Below are 7500 nucleotides of genomic sequence, written 5' to 3' on the forward strand. Positions count from 1 at the left end.
AATTGAAGAAGAACGAGCTCAGAGAGAAATGCTACCAACATTTTGAGGTTCCATATATTCGCGATGCGAAAAGTATATTAAGCAGAACGGCAACCAGTTTGAACACTTCACGTGAGCTGATTTTTTCTTAAACATTCTCAAATTGCCCCATGTATCCTTACTTTTTTACTCTGAACTCTCAGAATTTATAAATATACATTGTTTCTCTCCTGTGAATCTGTTTTCCACGAAAATATCAATAAATCGAAGAAGTACTAACAATCTAAAGAGTGTATAACTTTTTGGGGTACCTTATATATATATATATATATATATATATATATATATATATATATATATATATATATATATATATATATATATATATATATATATATATATATATATATATATATATACAGTCAGCAAATATCTCTCGAGAACAGCAACCCCAACCACTAAAACTCCCGCCTTCATTAGACGCTGAGACATTATTGGTTATCTCTCGCCCTCTCTCTCTCCCTCTCTCTCTCTCTCTCTCTCTCTCTCTCTCTCTCTCTCTCTCTCTCTCTGGTAAATTGTTTCGAATCACGAGAAGTTACAGGAAGAGTAACCGTCGTTTATCATAAAGAATGAACAGCTATGAATCCATATCAAACGGAATAAAAACGAGATCAAGCGATGGTTTAAGACGAATAATTGAATTACTGAGAGAGTGATCTTTGTCATAAATGGAGGCAAAATCTAACTGAATGTTTGACAGCAGGATATTAACTCTCTCTCTCTCTCTCTCTCTCTCTCTCTCTCTCTCTCTCTCTCTCTCTCTCTCTCTCTCTCTCTCTCTCTCTCTCTCATTATCGGACATTTTTTTTTTTCAGAATTGAACCAGAATGCATCCATTAAAAATATTATACTTCAATTCCAAGATTATCACGTCTTACGTCGTTCCTTTCGAAGGTTTATGGCGAACACTACTGATATCAAAGGAATACTTAATAATAAAGAGATTCTTCGTTTTCCAATATATTAATGAATGCTTTATCCCTCCACATATCTTATTTCCTTTGCCATATGAAAACCCATTTCCTCATGGAACGGCAAAAGTATTTATAATGCACTGATTTTAGGATTTAGTGTCCAGATTATAGTGGATATTTTTTTTGTCATATGACGACAACCAGTTCACCTTTTTTCTATTTCCTCAGACAAAACAGTAAAACTATTTTGACTATATAGAAGCCACAACGCCATCCATTAGCAACGGAGAGAAACATGGTTTTGGGGGATTTAAGATTTTCAGCTTTACTGGAGAAGAGGTGTTAGACAATATTAATTTTTAGGTGTGAGTACGCGCATACATGAAGTGTAGCACCTGCAAGCATGTATAATTTCGTGTGTTACTTTATTCTATAAGTGTATTATATCAGGTATTATGAAATTTTTGACTTTTCCAACCAACTAGACTTTAATTTTCCACTAAACTGATAATGGATTAACCCATCATAGATGGCATGACTATAAAAACTACTTAATGTATAGATTAGCTGGGCGTTACTAAATGGAACAAATAGACACCCTTTTTTATATTGCATTACGGCAGTTGAATTTCCTGTTTTACATAAATTCTAAATTTGGATATTGCTGGAATGATGTGATTGATCATATTTCGAATTACTTAATGTCTTTGGGTGTTTGATAGACGGTATTCCTGGCTGCTGGATAGCCCCTGGACAAATTAGAGATTTCATGTACAATATAATTGGTGTGTGATATGCTATTTTTAGTGATGTATCCTTATATATATATATATATATATATATATATATATATATATATATATATATATATATATATATATATATATATATTTACAACTACAAACTGTTTATTTCTTCAATGAATAGACATGGTTCGGTTTATCAAAATACAGAAAGAAAGAGATTACATCTTTGATGTTTTTCAATGTCAGACAATTTCTACCTTTCTTACCAAATTATTCAATGTTGTACAATTGGAAAACAGGTCAATTTTATATTTTTTGTTTCTGTTGTTTTGTATAATCTGAGAGAGAGAGAGAGAGAGAGAGAGAGAGAGAGAGAGAGAGAGAGAGAGAGAGAGAGAGAGAGAGAGAGAGAGAGAGAGAACACTTGGAAACCAAGGTAATACTAAAAACTATTTTTTTTAGATCCTGACAGTTTCTGATATTAAAATCTGGTGAAAAATTTGCTCCAAGTTATGAGTATTCATAGGAACTGCGTATAAATATGAACAAGTTTCTTCATCGATGGAAATGATTAGAAGCAAAATGAGGTTGAAACGCCATTAATCTCAATTAAAAATATTAAACTCTGTAAACTGAACACCTACAAAAAAAAAAAAAAAAATATTCTCAACGATTAATAAGCTTTATCATGTTTTATGTCTATGAATTTGGAGTCTTAAAAATTATAATTACTGTATATATTGATCTATATAAACACAAAAAGTGGAGAGGAAGTGTAAAAACTCGTGCAGGAAAAATAAAAAGACGGATGTTTAGCTACTCCTGATCTATATATCTTGACTCTTGGCTTTTCTCTTTCCTTAGTCTCCCCAATAGGAGAAGTATGAAGGCTCTAACGGAGATTGTTTAACGTATCCAGTTTATATCGATCATATTTGGTGAGTCTTCCTCTCTGGAACAATTAACAGTTTTTGATATAAATTAAAAGTGCTTTAGAAAGTATGAAATCAAATTGAATCGAATATCCACCGCAGAAATGACAGAAAGTAAAAACACCTCGAAAATCTTGAATATTATACATTTTTCAATATTTAACATACCGTTGACTTCCAAACATCTCAAAGGATTTCGTAGAAGTGATAAATTTTGAACTGTTACGGAATTCTTTAACGGAGAAGATGTTGAAGTGAATGATGGCATTCTTGAATATCTTTCTGTGTTAATTATGTTTCACCAGAGACATTTGTTATGTGAATTTCCAATACTTCTCTAATTGAGGAATTAGGTCTTTTCATTATATATTATATATCAAATCGTTATCGTCGGCACTTGGGTTCTTAAATGACAGTGGCGAGCGTGATGATCCCAGAAGGGTGACTCGCGGATAATCCTCTGTCCGACTGATCTTTGGTATTGGCCTTGTCTGTACCCAGCGATGGATTTCAACGTATCTATTATGAGATTAGCGTGAAACAGTCTTCGGAAATCTTATAAAGCCATAGTAAAGATAAGGTAAGGTCGTCGTATGTTTATGAACCTTCCTTTCAATAAGATTTTTATTTAATTACCGTTAATTTCATTTCTGCTTTCAAATGTAAGACTGGCTCTCCTGAAAGAAATTATAGCTGATTAAATTGGGCGGTTTATTTTAGAAATCAATTTTTGCCTACGGTTATACACCGGATGAGCAACTTGGTGAAGTAATGTGAACTTTCGGTGTGGAGGAAAGGTTTAAGGCGGTGCAAAAACTGTCTCTTCGTCTTTTAGTCCTAATGTCTGGCCAGTAATCTTACTAAAATTTTCATGGGCAGGCAGGTATCACTTGCCTTAGTTAGATAGGAACAGCACATCCAAGGAACTGGCTATCCTCGACGTATGTAGCCAATAAATCCTCTTTGGATTTAGTCAGTCACGGAAAGAAGAGATAATCGAATGGCTCCCAGTCATGGGCATAGCGAGTCTCACAGTTTACAAACACTAAAGAAATATGGAAAAGGGGTAATTGAAATGTCCGAACCATGAATCAGATTGGGAAGTTATAGCAAGTGGAGAGTGAATTTATGAAATCTAGTTTGGATATCTTGGCCTTAAGAGAAACACGTTGTAAGGGGATTAGTAAACAAACGTTAGACCAAGGTAATATATATATATATATATATATATATATATATATATATATATATATATATATATATATATATATATATATATATGTATATGTATATATATATATATATATATATATATATATATATATATATATAATCAGAAATATCAGATAGAGTTGGAAGAGAAGTGGTAGGAAGGATGATGACACCAAGAGCAGAGAAGCATTAACCAAGTTGAGAGCTGTAAATGGTACTGTTACAAGCAAATTTCAAATCCAAGCAGTGCAAAATGAGTATTATAGTTTCCTATAACCCAACAAATAATTCCCCAGAAGAAACGAAAGATGAATACTAAGAAGAACTGCAGAAGCTAATAAATGAGACTCCTAAGAGAGATATGAAAATTGGGGTTGGTGACTTCAGTGCTAAAGTTGGACGAAACAATCGAGGGATAAAGGATGTGATCGGTGTCAAAGGACTTAGCGAAGTTGCAAATGAAAATGGAAGCACATTTCATAAATTTCTGTTCAGCAAACAATTTTTTTCATTGGAGGTTCTCTTTTTTCAAGACAAGAACATCCACATGTATACATAGACTTCAACATAATTACAAAAATCAAATAGATCAAAAGGCCATTAATAAAGAGAGAAGGAGGACACTGAGAAATGTAAGAAGATTTAGAGGTGCTGATATCGGTAGTGATCACCAGCTCCTTATTGTCATACAGAAATTTGAACTGAAAGCACCCAATAGAAATGTAGTTAGAATACCTAGGTTTGATACAAGTAAGCTTTTATAGGAAGAGCACTGGGAAACCTTTGCAATTAATTGTAGGAATCGATTTATCGTCTTAGGAACTTTAAAAGACGAAGAACAGACGATTAATGAAGAATAGTGTGACATTAAGAACATTTATCAGTCAGTTTGTAGTGTAGTCTTGGGACACGCAGTTACAAGAAGAGAGCTATAGATATCAAATGATACTTCGGATATTGTAAAATAGGAGACAAAGATAGACATTGATTGTTGAAAGTTTTAAAGTTGCTTATGAAAATTACAATGCAGAGTATGCTAAGTATTCCAGTATTGATAGTAATATCAAAAGGAAAACCAGGTATAACTGGAGAGAATATTTAGACAGTAAAGCTGATGAAGATGACAAAGCTATAAATTCATGAACTAGCTATGGTATGAGAATTGTTCATAGAATTATTAATGAGATATCGATTCGGGCAAAGAAGAAGCATATATTCACCAAAAAGAGGGATGGCTCTGTTATTGCAACAGAAGATGAAGAAAGGCAACATTAGATTAAACACTTTAGTGAGGTTGTGAATAGGAGATATGATGGAAATAATTTTATTGATATACCTGAAGCTCATGAAGACCTTGATGTGCCCATCAATGAATTCAGTGTGTTTAAAGTCGAAGCTATCCTCAAAAAACGAGAGATGATAAGCCCCAGGATACGATAGAATAACTATTGAGGCGATACAGGCCGAAAATGAAATAACTCCCAGGCTACTTACAAGATTATTTTGTAGAATGTGGCAGGAAGAGGCAAAACGTGATGAATGGTAGTTATGAGTGTTTATGAAAATTGCAAAAAAAGGAGACCTGAATGATTGCAATAATTACAGAGGCAAAACACTTACGTCAGTTGTTATTAAAATATATAGTATGCTTTTTCAAAAGAGACTAAAGAGTAAGATTGATGAAAAGCTGAGAGATAAACAAGCAGGATTTAGAAAAGGTAGAAGTTGAACTGACCATATTTTCATTTTAAGACATGTTGTACAGCAATGTGTAGAATATAGAAATTCCCTTTTGATGGCATTTGTGGACTATGGAAAAGCCTTTGATAGTGTGCACAGGCCAATTTCTTGGAGAGTACCGCATTATTATGGAATTGATCTTATATATGTAAATCTGATTACATCTGTTCATGAGTATAGCATGTGTAGAATTAATGTTAATAGAGTCTTATCAAATAAATTTCTAGTGAACAGCGGAGTACTCATAGGGAATGTGTTGTCACCTGTGCTGTGTATCCTCCTCATGGATTTTGTAATGCGTAGAACAGTTAGAGATGGAGGATTTGACTGATTGGTGATAGGAATTTAGCATACCTAGAGTATGCTGATGATGTTGTCCATATTAGCAGAACACCACAGGATTTGCAATGGTTGCTCACCAAAATGCATGAAATATCACACTAGGTTGGGCTAAAGATAAATGGAAGAAAGACAGAGACGATAAAAACGGAGTATGCAATGGAAGATATATCACTGGAAGGAGAAAGTATTAATGAGGTAAAATCTTTTCAGTATAAGGAACTATCATCTCCAATACAGGGTCTTTAGAATTAGAGTGTTTTGAAAGATTAAAATAAAACGAATCAGACAATGGCTATTTTAAGTAAAATTTGGAAATCAAATCGCAGGAAATTATTTATAAAAACTTAGACTATATATTACTTCAGTGAGATCGGTGTTTCTCTATGGTCATAAGTCATGGTATAACAATGAAACAATCTCCAATAGATTTAGTAGATTTGAGACCAAACCCCTCAGAAGGATATTGGGAGTTAAATGGCTGGACAGTGTTAGAAATGAAATTATAAGAGGTATTACTCGAGTGTAATATGTGGATGAGATCATGGAGAGGGTAGATGGAGATGGTTTCGGCATGCTCTCCGTACTCCTCAAGAGAGATTAGTTCACCAAAAGTTCAGCTGGGCTCCACAAGGCACTAAAAGAGTTGGAAAACCCCGGCCTACATGGCTGAGGACTATGAAGAGTGAAGTAGGAAATGATGAATGGAGAATTATTGAAAATTAAAACGCTTAAGATATAGACGACTTGCGAAATCTAACCGACGCCCTTTGCGTCAATAGGCAAAGGGGGAGATGATGATGATGAAATTACTTGGCTTCAAATGGTTAATTTTATGACCAATTTGGAAACTGTCTTCATCGTGATATTACGAATGTAATTTCAAATGATCGTATTGAGGTTTTTATGAAAACGAATAAGTAACTCACAACATAAAACACAAAATAGTAGACTTACCATCCGGAATTATCACTAATATCCCTATCAACATTATCTAGTAGCACTGAGTCTAGTCAGTACTGGGATGGGAAACAAATATATGATGACAGCCATTAGGATGGGATTGAGGCCTGCAACCTCATCCTAGATTTACTTTATCGAAACCGGAAAAAAAATCTCAGCACCACTTTTTTTTTTTAAAAAAAAAATGCTTAAATGAAAAGAAATGGAATCTCAATATTAGGTTGCGGAAGCAGAAAATAATTACTACATATTCAACCTTTGACAAGTGTACTGTACAGTAAAACAAAAATAATACATTTTTTTTTCCTACAGCTTACACAAGAGACGTATCTACTGAATGTGAAATATAATTATTTAAACAATCGATTGCATATAATCTACAATTTGCTGACCTTCGTCTTCAAGGAAATTATATTCGGAAATATAGTTCTCTTAAAATTTACAATAGTATCTTTATCCCACTATCATATATATCAATTTTCTGTGACAATGGATAGAAAACGATTAAAATATTGATTCATGAGGTTTAAGCGATAAAACTATAGGTATTAAAGAATTAGTTCATGGAAGACTCCCCCAAATAGGTGTTCAAAGGATCTCACAGAAAGATCA

Source organism: Palaemon carinicauda, chromosome 23, assembly GCF_036898095.1.
Source record: "Palaemon carinicauda isolate YSFRI2023 chromosome 23, ASM3689809v2, whole genome shotgun sequence".
Taxonomy (NCBI): domain Eukaryota; kingdom Metazoa; phylum Arthropoda; class Malacostraca; order Decapoda; family Palaemonidae; genus Palaemon; species Palaemon carinicauda.